This window comes from Aotus nancymaae, unplaced genomic scaffold (assembly GCF_030222135.1).
Source record: "Aotus nancymaae isolate 86718 unplaced genomic scaffold, 86718_ANA_hifiasm-v0.15.2.pri h1tg000029l, whole genome shotgun sequence".
NCBI lineage: Eukaryota > Metazoa > Chordata > Mammalia > Primates > Aotidae > Aotus > Aotus nancymaae.
Window position 1 is genome coordinate 14,019,032 of NW_026988442.1, and position 13,560 is coordinate 14,032,591.

The following is a 13,560-nucleotide window of genomic DNA, read 5'->3' on the forward strand; positions in this document are numbered from 1 at the left end:
AAACAATTTATGACAATGGGAAAAGCCCTTCATTTCTCTAGAATTCAGTTATCTGCTCTATAAACTAAGGGGTTTGGACTAAACAGACCCTAAAGTGTCCCTTAGTTCTGAAATTCCACGATTCTCAGATCACATATTCATTTTCTTTAACTGGAAATTAATTGGGCGTCTCTGTGGCCAGGCTCAACACTAGGACCTGGGGACATGATGGTAGACAAAGCATTTAAATGCCTTCCCTTATGGATGGAGCTTATGTGCTGGGAGGCATTGAACAAACTGCACAAATAATTATAATTATGTTGACTCTAAGAAAGAAAAGTACAGATTGTGATAAAAAGTTTAACAGAGAGCTCTCACCTGGTCTAGGGGGTCAGAAGATATGCTAGGAAGACAACAACCAGGCAAAAACTACTTGAGGCTTACTGTCTCAACTTGCGACTATCCGGATTCAAGTAATAAATAGTAGCATTGAATCACAATGCCCTCTGACATCTCCAGTAAGTTCAGAATACCCATGAAACCTAGTAGCAGTGTTTATTATTCGTTATGCAGCACTGATCTTTCAACAATTTATGAGCCAGTTATTTCTGTAAAAACAAGGAAATGGCTGTGATAGAAAAGTCTGTCAGATGGTCTGTGCCTCAGATAGATGGCACTTTTTCCTACTGGTCTCTGAGGTAGCATAAAAACCTTTCCCTAACGAGAAATTTTTTTTTTTTTTTTTCCTGAGACAGAGTTTTTGTTCTTGTTTTTCAGGCTGGAGTGCAATGGTGTGATCTTGGCTCACTGCAACCTTCACCTCCTGCGTTCAAGCAATTCTCCTGTCTCAGCCTCCTGAGTAGCTAGGACTACAGGTGTGTGCCAACAATGCCCAGCTAATTTTTGTATTTTTAGTAGAGACGGGGTTTCTCCATGTTGGCCAGGATGGTCTTGATCTTTTGACCTTGTGATCCGCCGGCCTCAGCCTCCGAAAGTGCTAGGATTACAAGTGTGAGCTACTGCACCCAGCCCAAAATTTTCTTTTCATAATTGGAAATAGAATTTTTCTCTTACTCTTAGATTCAACCCAAACTCTCTAAAACTCCAGATTGCAGAAGCTCAAAGCAAGTCCACCAAACTCTCTTCCATTGTTTTCTTGATAAAATCAGACTGGGATCCCCATGGTGTCTCTAAAGTTCATAGAATGGCCAAGGAGGAATTGGGTAGAAACGAAAAGATGGGAGTTGGGGCAGGATTGGAATCCTCTGAGAGGGAGAGAAGGATGACCGCCAATTCAACACAGGGAGGCTCACATCTTAGCCCTGACTCACCCTGACCTGCAGTCTGACTCGGGGTCACACTGAACCTCTTTATTCCTATTTTGTTGTTGTTGTTGAAATATTTCCTCAACCTATCTTATAGGATGGGAGATGCACTTTTTAAAATCACAAACACAATCTTTTTACTTCTGTTTTCCCTGTAGGATGAGCCCAGAGCTACACACCTAGAAAGCATTCAACAGCTACATCTCCCTCTGTGTGGTATTAAGGGACATTTAAGAGGCATTATAGTGAAATAGTTCAAAACAAGTGACTTAACTGCTCTGTAGCTCTGTTTTCTCAACTGTTAGATAAGGATAATACCTATTTTATTTGGTATTGTAAGAGTTAAAGGCCGGGCACGGTGGCTCACGCCTGTAATCCCAGCACTTTGGGAGGCTGAGGCGGGTGAATCACGAGGTCATGAGATCGAGACCATCCTGGTCAACATGGTGAAACCCCGCCTCTACTAAAAATACAAAAAATTAGCTGGGCGCGGTGGCGCGTGCCTGTAATCCCAGCTATTCAGGAGGCTGAATATTCAGGAGGCTCTTGTTACCTGGGTAACAAGAGCGAAACTCCGTCTCAAAAAAAAAGTTAAGTGAGATAACCTATGTAACTATGTAAAGCACTTAGACTTATGTATGTATTTTATGGCAAAAGATGGAATGATAGCTAGTTTATAGTCTCAGTGAAAAAGGAACAATGAATCAATTTGTGGATTATGTTTATGTCTAAATGTCTAAACTTCTCATTGTTAATCATTTAAATGCTATCTTCTGCCTTGATTATAATTTTTAGTGAATGAAATTCAGTTTTGATATTATATTGTGGTTTTTTGTTTAGTTTTGTTTTTGAGACAGAGTCTTACTCTGTTGCCCAGGCTGGAGTACAGTGGCATGATCTTGGCTCACTGCAACCTCTGCCTCCCAGGTTCAACTGATTCTCCTGCCTCAGTCTCCCGAGTAGCTGGGATTACAGGCATATGCCACCATACCCGGCTAATTTTTGTATTTTTAGTAGAGACAGGGTATCACCATGTTGGCCAGACTAGTCTCGAACTCCTGACCTCAAGTGATCCACCCACCTCAGCCTCGCAAAGTGCTTGGATTACAGGCATGAGCCACTACACCTGGCCTATATTGTGTTTATTGCAGGTTTTCCATTCAACAAATTGAGCACCTACTAACACCAAGCATAAAACTAGGTATTTCCTACATGTTATTTCCTTTAATAGCAATAGCCACAGAAGTTTCTGTGAAAATCCACTTCCTCCACTGAGGATCAATGAAAGATCCAGACCGTAAGTGGAGCAAGGTAGAATGTGAAATCTGCATTGAAAGAGAAATAGTGTGAATAAGTGTTAAAGTAGAAAATGTGAGGTCTGAATGAGAATTGATTGGCTTGGTAACATGTCTAGCAGAAGAGTTCTTGGTATCTGGGAGCATGTGGCCATCCTTCAGCAGTATTCTTTCTAGAGTTAAGTACCAGAGAGTTCCTAGCATCAGGAAGAAATAACCTCTTCCACTGCTGTAATTTTTAAGTGATTTCTGAGTAGCTGGAGGTCAAGGAGACAACACTCTGGGATTAAGCATTGTTGTGGGTTTTATCACTTTATCATAGGGATTCTTAAACCTCACTGTGTATTGGAATTACTTGAGATGTTTTTTCAACTGCAGAATAAAACTACCTTATGAATTCTGATTTGGTAGGTCTGGAGTGGGTCCCAGGAAATATATTCAACAAGCACCTCCCACCTTCCATGATTCTGGTGCAAGTGTTGAAGGCTCAAACTGAAGAAATACAGCTTTTTTTTTTTTTTTTTGAGACAGAATTTTGCTTTTGTTAACCAGGCTGGAGTGCAATGTGTGATTTGCAACCTCCACCTCCTGGGTTCAAGATTCTCCTGCCTCAGCCTCCCAAGTAGCTGGGATTACAGGCATGAGTCACTGTGCCTGGCCCAGAAATACAGCTTTATTAACTACTTAAAAGTATAAGGGCTGTATGCAGTGGCTCACACCTGCAAAACCAGCACTTTGGGAGACCAAGGCAGGAGGATCACTTAAAGCCAGGAGTTCAAGACCAGACTGAGTAACATAGTAAGACCCTCATCTTTAAAAAAAAAAAAAGCTAGGTGTGGTGGTACACATCTGGAGTCCCAGCTACTAAGGAGGCTGAGGTGGGAGGATCACTTGAGCACAAGAGTTCGAGGCTGCAGTGAGCTATGATCATACCACTGCACTCCAGCCTGGGTAACAGAGGGAGACCCTGTCACTAACAGCAACAACAAAAAAAGTATAACTTCTAGTTCCTGGGTACTAGTATCTTACTTTGAAGTATCTTGAATTTCACATCATGAAGTTAAATTCTGCAAATTTCCAATCTACAAAAGCTGATAAAGTTTTAGGAATAGCAAGTTTCAAAGAAATATGATTTCATATGTTGGCTTGTCCTGGCCTAACTGTAGATCCTACCCGGATTTATTTTGAGCCTTTGGGGTCCTATTAGATTATGAATTATCTGAATATAGAAAATGTTATCTTCATCTCTCTATCCTCAGCACTGAACATAACACCTGGTATATGGTAGTATTTCTGTAAGTGTTTATACTATATGTAGCATTTTCTAATCAGACTATGGCAATTAGATTTGCTTTATTATCTCTAAAAATGGTTTAGGGTTAGCATTAGTCTCTGCTTTCTTAGCCTCTGTTCCCTCAGCTCTCGGAAGAACAAAAGCTTATGACTCTTGTTACTCTACATGAAGACCAAGCTATAAGATAGTCAAAATACTACAAAGAGAACTCTGTCCTCATGGTCTTCCTATTTGGGGCTAGATGATGGAAAATTCCAAAGTAAGTTAAATATGCTTTTGGTATTATTCCACTATCTATATAGTACTTCTTCTTCATTTTTACAATGCTTTCTCTAGCCCATGCCCTCATGCTTCCTTATGACCCTGCCCTAAGTCTGCCCTAACTTAGGCATTCAACCTTTTTCTCATTTTACTACCACTATCATCAAAATGTGGGTCCCATTTTCTCAAATCTATAGAATCTCTTTAAAATTCAGAGTTGACTTAAATACAGGCTCTGGCATTTAGCTCTCTACTACAAGGCTGACAATTCCTCTACCATAGTCTTTCCAAGCAGTAATCCAGTGTATGCTTCAACATCTTTAGTAATGGAGGACACATGACCTCCGTGCATATTCATCCCATCTTGTGCCAGCATTTTAGGGATTTTCTATATATTCTGGACACTAATCCCTTATCAGAGATATGCTTTGCATACTTTCTTCCATTCTTTGGGCTGCTTTGTTTTTACTCTTCCAACATTAGTTTTAAAGCACTAGCATAGGCTATTCTGCCTAGGGAGTAGCCATTCTTTTGTTTCTTCTTTAATAAACTTGCTTTCACTTTACTCTATTAAAAAAGTAAAAATAGGCCAGGCACAGTAGCTCACATGTGTAATCCCAGCACTTTGGGAGGCCAAGGCAGGCAGATCACTTAAGGTTAGGAGTTCGAGACCAGCCTGGCCAATATGGCGAAACCTCGTCTCTGCTAAAAATACAAAAATTAGCCAGGAGTGGGGGTGTATGCCTGCCTGTAGTCCCAGCTACTCAGGAGGCTGAGGCAGGAGAATTGCTTGAACCCAGGAGGCAGAGGTTGCAGTGAGCCAAGATTATACCACTGCACTCCAGCCTAGGTGACACAGCAATACTCCATCTAAAAAAAAATAATTAAATAAAAATAACAGTAAACTAGCACAAAAGCTTAAATTTTCATAGAGTCCAACTTATCTATTTTTTCTATTGTTGCCTGAGATTTTGGTGTTATATCCAAGAAATCATGCCAAATTCAATGATGTAAAGATTTTACCCTGGGTTTTCTTAAGTTTTATAGTTTTAGGTCTTATTAATACATTTAGCTCTATGATTCATTTTGGGTAAGTTTTTGTGTATGATGTTAGGTAAGAGTCTAACTTCATTGTTTTGCATGTAGATATCCAGTTTTCCTAGTACCATTTGTTGAAAAAAAACCTCTTCTTTCTCATATTAAATGGCCTTGGCACCTTTGTCAAAAATCATTTGACCATACATGTAAAGGTTTATTTCTGGGCTCGCTCTTATATTCCATTTTACTGCATGTTTGTCTTTATGCCAGTACCACACTGTTTTGATCACTATGGCTTTGCAGTAAGTTTTGAAATCAGGAAGTGTGAGTCCTCCAGCTTTATTCTTCTTTTTCAAGATTATTTTGGCTATTTGGGGTCCTTTGAGAGTCCATAACAAATTTTAGAATTTTTTTTTTTTCTATTTCTGCAAAAAAAAATAAAAAAAAACCTCTAGAGATTTGGATGGGAATTGTATTGAATCCGTAGATTGCTTGTATTTGTGTCTTATTTAATTTCTTTCAGCAATGTCCTATAGTTGTCATTGTATACATCTTTCACCCCCTTGGGTATGTTAATTCCTAATTCTTTTGATGCTTTTGTAAATTGAATCATTTTCTTAATTTCCTTTTCAGATTGTTCATTGTTAATAAATAGAAATGTAACTGATGTAACTTTGTATCCTGCTACTTTGCTAAATTCATTTATTAGTTCTAACACTGTTTTATGAAATCTTTAGGCTTCTGTGCATTTAAGATCGAATCATCTGTGAACAGAGATCATTTTACTTCTTCCTTTTTAGTGTGAATACTTTTGATTTCTTTTTCTTGCCTAATTGTTCTAGGTAGAACTTACAGTACTGTTTTGAATAAAGGTGATGAAAGCATGCATCTTTGTCTTGTTCTTGATTTTAGAGGAAAATCTTTCATTCTTTCATCATTGTATATGATGTTGGCTGTGGATTTTTCATATATGGCTTTTATTATGTTGAAGCAGTCTTCTTCTATTCCTAGTTTGTTGAGTGTTTTTGTCATTAAACAATGTTAGAATTTGTCAGATGCCTTTTCTGCATCAATTGAGATAATCTTATATAGGATTCTTGGTTGATAGTTTTTTCTTTCAGCACTTTGAATTTATCAGCCCACAGCCTCTGGCCTCCAAAGTTTCTGATAAGTAATCTGCTAATGATTTTATTGAGGATTTCTTATATGTGATGTCACATCTCTTTTGCTGCTTCCAAGATGCTCTCTTTGGTTTTGGCTTTCAAAACTTTCATTATACTGTGTCTTTAGGTGGATCTCTTTGAGTTCATCTTACTTGGAATTTGTTGAGCTTCTTGGATGTTTATATTCATATCTTTCATCACACTTTAGAAGTCTTCAATCAATGTTTCTTCAAATAGTTTTTTTATCTCTTTCTTCTCCTTCTGGGATTGCTAGACTTCTGAGAGAATGAATATGTTGTTCTGCGTGATGGTGTCCCACGTGTCCCTTAGGCAGTGTTCACTTTTCTCCAGTCTTATTTATGTTCCTCAGACTCAGTTATTTCATGGTTCTATCTTCAAGTTCACTGATTCTCTCTTCTGTCTAGTCAAATCTGCCTTTGAATCACTCTAGTCCATTTTTAAATTTTGGTTATACTAGTCAATATTACAAAAAGTTATTGTACTTTCTGGTTTCTTTTTAGGTTTTCCATATCTTTATCATCAATCTTCACCTTTTGTTTGTACATTTTTTTTACTCTCCACATCTTCCTTTAGTTCTTTGAGCATCTTAAGACAATTATTTTAATATCTTTGTCTAGTAGAATCTGCTATGGGATCTTTTTCTGTTGACTTTTTTTTTTCCTTTGAATGTGCCATATTTTCCCTTTTCTTTGTATGCCTTGTGATTTTTTTGGTTGAAGACTAGACATTTGAGTTTAATAATGTGATGACTCTAGAAACTAAGTTCTCTCCCTTCCTCAGGGTTTACTTTATTTTGTTATGGTTTTGTTGTTGTTGTTGTTTCTTTTTTTATTGTTATGTCTATCTCTGTGCCAAGGACCAGCCTGAGGTATGAACATAAAGTCTCCTCAGGTGTTTCATGCACCTACACCTTTCCCTGGGCACTTTATACATAATCACTTTGTAATGTTCCCCATATATGTGGTTATTTGTGAATGTCCTAGTCTTTAGTGGCTCCCAAAGGGGAAAGAGAAAAAGGAAGGGAGGAAAAAAGAGTGGGAGGGGAACCAGTCCTTTAAATCCCCTGGAAGTCACTTCAACTGAAGGAGAGTGACTTGCAACAATGAGGAAAGTACAGCAACAACAGCCTTGGCTCTTTGTCTGCACCTGTGTTATCAGAAGCAGCAAACAGTGATCAGAGTACAGATATTCAGTATTTCCTTTTTTTCAGATTTTTGTTTTTTTTAGAGACAGAGTCTTGCTCTATCACCCAGGCTGGAGTGCAGAGGCATAATCATGGTTCACTGCAGCCTTGACCTCCCAGGCCCAGGTGATCCTCCTGCCTTAGCAAGGATCCACAGTTGGAACTACAGGTATGTGCCTTCATGCCTGATTAATTTTTTAATTATTTGTAGAGACAGAGTCTCCCTGTGTTGCCCAGACTGGTCTTGAACTCATGGCCTCAAGCAATCCTCTTGCTTCAGCCTCCCCAAGTGCCAGGATTGTAGACATGAGCCACCATGTCCAGCCAACAAAATTGTTTTTGCCTACCCTAGCTCTCACCAGCTTTGGGCAAGGTGCTCCAGGAACATCTGCACAGCTGCCTGCCGAAGGGGCTGGGGTTGGGGAATGGGTAGCTGCTACTGTGCTAAGAGCCAGAATTGACTAAAATTAACCATACTTTGCCACCCAAGCCTTTCCCTAGAAGTTGCAAGCCTTCAATAGACTTCATGGTTTTAAAATGGTTACAGATTCTGCCAGTATAAGTTTTGGCTAGGTAAGGAAACAGAATCCTAGTGCCTCCTACTCTGCCTTCTTCCCAGAATACTCTCCTGGCTAATTATTTCTAAGGGAATAATTTTCGATTGTTCATTTATATACCATTGCTTTATTCTTGAACAGATTATATTTTACAGTTATAAGCCCAAACAGACATCTGAGCCAACTCTTTCTCTAGAAATTTGATATCTTTTCTGCTTTCTTTCCCTGCTTTTTCTTTTCCACTTAGTTCTACTTCCATCCCCCATCCTACTACCTACTATCCATCAGACTCAGTATGTTCCTCCCGTGTTCAAATTCTTTATCTATCCAAAGACTTACTTGATGGGTCATATCAGGAATTAAAACTTGGAAAACGTTCACATTTGTGGAATGCTTCACAGTTTTCAGGGTGTCTACATTATCTCATTGTATCCTCTTTTCAGCCCAGTGTGGTTGGTAGATGAGCTAGCAGTGTTCAGATAGTTTATGTGACTTGTCCAAGATTACAGAGAGAAAGTAACAAAGCCTAAACTGAAATCCAGATCTCCTGACTCCTTATTCACTTATCTTTCCAGTTGCTCTTGTCTCTACAAATCACCAAAAGAAATTGGTTCCCAGAAATAAGGATAAATCAATGTAAAGGTATACCATCGCCTATCCCACTCTTCTACACCCATCACCACAAAAACAGACAGTACTTACTTCAGGGTCCCCTATTAGCCTACTTTCTTCTGCAGAGCCTCTAAGCTCCACATTATCCAGAAGGCAATAAATTTTAACTGTGGAAGTCAAAATAAAACATAGAGATGAATCTCTAACTTTAAAACATTCTATTTTGGAAGCAAGAATTGCAGTTTGGGGCATACACACCAACCAGGTGGTCTTCAGTGTGTCTCAGGAACAGAAGAAGGTTGGGATATTTATTAGAGAAATATTCTATATTGTTTTGAAGAAAAGCTCATTGGCACTAAAGAAGCATTTGGAAAGAAGGGGGAAAAAAAAGAGAAGCATATGGGAGCTGACAAACTCTGATTGATGAGTGATGGCAGTAGGCAAAACTAGTCTTAGAGTCATGTTTCAGCAGCTACTAAACTGGTTTTGGGGTTACAGCTGGCCATTTTAGCAGCTGGGTTTGTGAAAAATTTAATTCTTGGAGCAGGTTCTGTGCCCCAAGTCCTGGCCCCTAGAGTCTGATTTAGTTGGGTATGATAAGAATGACCCAGTTTGTATGATTAGCTTTCATATAACTTTGTAAGTTCTAGTTGATCCAAGGAAAAATCAACTGAGTAAGGAGAAGAAAAGAACTGCAGACTAATAGTTTTCGAGTCTGTGTAAGTACAGCCCCTTTGATGGAAATCTGAAAATTATGAGACCAATATTTCCGCAAAAAAGGTCCCAACAAGATTTTACTAATTGGGTGGGCTGGACCTCAGCAATCTGCCTATCAAGAGTTTAGCTTCTCCACCAACTGCTCCTTAACTCACCCAGAATTTCTGAAAGAAGCTGAATTAGACCCTTCTTTGGCAGGACTTGTTTTTCTAGGTTAACTCAACTAGACTGTTTTATTCTGTCTCTTGGGTTCACTCTGAATTAAATCTCATTAAACTCTGCCCATGGAGTATCCTCAATGCAACCATTTTCCCTCCAATCCCTTTTAACCTCAATGTCAATGTCAATTCCAGTTCTAAAGAATGGGGAGAAATACAGGAAGACCAGACCACAAGATTTGTGGCAACCAGAATTGAGTATGAAGGTATGATTTTTTTTGGCTGAAAGCAAAGAAATGAGATGGGGAAGCCAGCTGCTGGGAGTTCCTGGGATCTTTAAAAAAATCTCACAGCAACACGCCTTGCCTCTGCTACCCAAGGACGGGAAAGACGCTCTGCTCTGGCTTCTCTTTAAGGGGCTGATAGAGGGCATAGTCACTTGCACTGTAAGTAGGAGGAAATGATTTTCTTTTCTTCTGCCGCCTACAGAGATTCTGTTTTCTTCTCTAAGTTTTATATGAACTGAGTTGCTAGAGAGTCCCTTTGTAAAATAAAGGATACCCTTTTGTTTCTTTTGTAAAACCTCTCTCGGTCTGCTTACTGCTGCCTTTCAGCTGATGAAACATTTCCTCTTTTTCACTGTGGGTCTGTAAGAATATTCCTGCCTGTGAGAGGGGGTGAAGTTTGAATTAATTTTGTAGTATGACTGGTTGTTTTCGTGTTCTTGTCTTTGAAGTTATAGACAAGTAAGCAGCAAACCTCCACTGCTGCAAGGTGAAAAAGGAAGTTCCTTGGCCTGGGCTCTTTGTGGGAAAGCATATGAGTCTAGATGGCAACTTTAGTCTGCTTCCAGAATGAGTGAAGCTGCTACTTTGTAAAGTTTAAAGAACTTGAAAGTTATCCTTCCTTTCTCGGGAAGTTAAACAGATTTTTTTGATTCACTTTTGTGGGTCAAAGTAGTTAAGAGGAGTTCAGCATGAAGGAAGCTTTTGCTAATTCGTGGCATCTTCTTTCTCTTTACTCTGTGCCTTTTCCATTACCTAGCAGTAAATGAATAAACAAATATATTACATGTATATCTAAGAAAGAAGTACTCCTGAATATCAACCCTGACCCCAAAGTCACACTTTAGTGCTTCTTTAAATGTCTTCAGCAAGTTGCTTGTAGTTTCAGATTTCTAATAACTCTGACAGAGCAGTATTTAGGATTTGGGGATCAGTCTGCATGTGTAGCATTTGTTCATTTCGTATTTATTAGAGATGAAACAGATGACCAAAATTCCATTTATTGCAGACTTTCCTTTTACTTCGTAAATGTTTGACTTTTCTGAATGGATACCCATTTTGACACATTTTAATGCCCATTAAAGGAAGCTCAGGTTCATGTTTTCAATTATGGGTGAGTTTGCTCTGCTTCATGATATGAAACATTTCGTCCTGCTGTTTCCATTGGAGGAGATTAAAGAGGCTAAATGGGATGGCACATTGGAGTCATTTTTGGTCTACTTTTTAAATTTTTTTTAATTAAAAAAAATTTTTTTTTTGAGATAGAGTCTTGCTCTGTCGCCCAGGCTGGAGTGCAGTGGCGTGATCTCGGCTCACTGCAAACTTCACCTCCCAAGTTCAAGCGATTCTCCCACCTCAGCCTTCCAAGTAGCTGGGACAACAGTACATGCCACTATGCCTGGCTAATTTTTGTTTGTTTTTTTACTTTTTTTTTTTTTTTTTTTGAGACGGAGTCTTGCTCTGTAACCAGGCTGGAGTGCAGTGGTGTGATCTCAGCTCACTGCAGCCTCTGCCTCCCAGGTTCAAGTGATTCCCCTGCCTCAGCCACCCAAGTAGCTGGGATTACAGGTGTGTGCCACCATGCCTAATTTTTTTTGTTTGTTTTGTATTTTAGTAGAGATGGGGTTTCACCATGTTGGCCAGGATGGTCTCGATCTCCTGACCTCATGATCCACCCACGTTAGCCTCCCAAAGTGCTGGAAATACAGGTGTGAGCCACCACGCCCAGCCTAATTTTTTTATTTTTAGTAGAGACGGGATTTCGCCGTGTTGGCCAGGCTGGTCTCAAACTTCTGACCTAATGTGATCCACCCACCTCAGCCTCCCAAAGTGCTGGATTACGGGCGTGAGCCACTGCACCTGGCCAGTCATTTTGGTTTTCTTTGGTTATGTTGAATGCCGTACTGGGACCCACTCAAAAAAAAACAAAAAAAAAACTTTCATAGATATCTGTCTCAAAACTTTTTCTACTTTCTCCAAATAAGACTAATGTTCTGTTCTCCAAATAGAACAAATTCTTAAGATTTGCTCAGCTATATCTCCTTGGTTTTGACTTAATGCTCTTCTGTAGAAAATTTCATCTCACAACAAAGCCTCTTCCCTTCCTTCTACTATAAAGTTGAGAGCTGTCACAGACTATCAGCTCAGCTTCAGCTATGCTTAATGAGTGCTTGTGCAGAATGCACCCCAGGTAAAGGAATTCAGAAATCAAAAGACTGCATGATTACTAAGAAGGAGAAAAGGCAGAGAAGTGATTTCTGGAGAGCATAAACAAAATCAATATAGTACCCACTAAGGTCTTTGTTGAGTAATATTAGATAAAACAGACTAAAGGGATTGATGTCAGGAGATATAAAGCAATCATTTAGCATCACCTATTAGCACTGTATTCCTTGTACACTGTGGGAATGAACATCTGGGAAGCCTGGACTCTGACCCCTCTTTCAGTGGAACAGGGAGACAGATGTCACACTGACAAACAGCTGCCTGAATGAGTCTTGTCCTTTTGTTTCTTGAGAAGGAACAGAGCCTCAAGCCTTCTCTCAAATTCTACTCAGGGCCCCTCAGGCAGTCTGGGCCTGCCATATGGTTCTTGGTCTCAAAGAAGAGTTCTGAAGCAGGCTGTCTACATAAGATCCAAACCACCCATTAAAATATTATTCAATTTGACATCTGTTAAGCATAACAATTAGACTAGCCAATTCAGTCACAATAGTGAAATTGGTATGTGTATATAGATACAGCCCAAGAGATCAAATAATTTTAGTGTTGTTAGAAAAAATTATTCTGATTTTTTTTTTAAACAAAGACAATTTTAATCCTGCATTTTCCTATAGTAACATCCACTGCTGACTATCTATAGATTGAAACTGCATTTGCTAAGAACTGTGAACGTGAAGAAACTTTACATGAAGTGACATGTTGATACAGGCACACAGACATCTTCCAGCACCAAAAGAATACATATGTAACGCATACCAGATAGTCTCGATGGATAAATTTGCTTCACTAGTAATTCTATTTAGTAAAATTCACAGTTAATGCAGAATTTCATTTTTAATTTTACATCTTTATTACATATTTTTCTAATACTTTATTTATTTATTTATTTATTTATTTTGAGATGGAGTTTCACTCTTGTTGCCCAGGCTGCAGTGCAATGGCATGATGTCGGCTCACCGCAACCTCCACCTCTCAGGTTCAAATAATTCTCCTGCCTCAGCCTCCCAAGTATCTGGGATTACAAGCATGCACCACCACACCCAGCTAATTTTGTATTTTTAGTAAAGATGGGGTTTCTCCATGTTGGTCAGGCTGGTCTCAAATGCCTGACCTCAGGTGATCTGTCCACCTCGGCCTCTCAAAGTGCTAGGATTACAGGCATGAGTCACTGCACCTGGACCTAATACTTAATTTTTTTAAAAACACTCATTCAAGATTGTAATTTGCTTGGCAATAAATAATGGTTTCATGGGTTTTAAGTTTCTTTTTTTTTTCCCAAATAAATGTAGACACATTTAATGCTATTCAGAGATCAGCCATTAAAAAAATAAGCCAGCAGCCTAAGAACTAATAAAGTAAATTCCTAAACCTGATTAAGGCTCTTTATCAATAATGGAACAACAAATAGTACATATGATACTGCAACATTCCCATTAAAGTTAGGAAGACA

General features: G+C 39.1%; 1 protein-coding gene across 5 annotated transcripts in view; it reads left to right on the forward strand.

Moving 5' to 3' along the window:
* Positions 1 to 13,560, forward strand: part of ASIP (agouti signaling protein) — a 149,633-nt gene that overhangs the window by 106,696 nt on the left and 29,377 nt on the right. The window contains exon 6 of one of the 5 annotated variants that reach the window (XM_064382174.1): positions 757 to 854. The exons of the other annotated variants lie outside the window; for them this stretch is intronic. The gene's annotated coding sequence lies outside the window, so the exon portion shown is untranslated. The remainder of the gene's footprint in view (positions 1 to 756; positions 855 to 13,560) is intronic. 5 annotated transcript variants of the gene reach the window in all.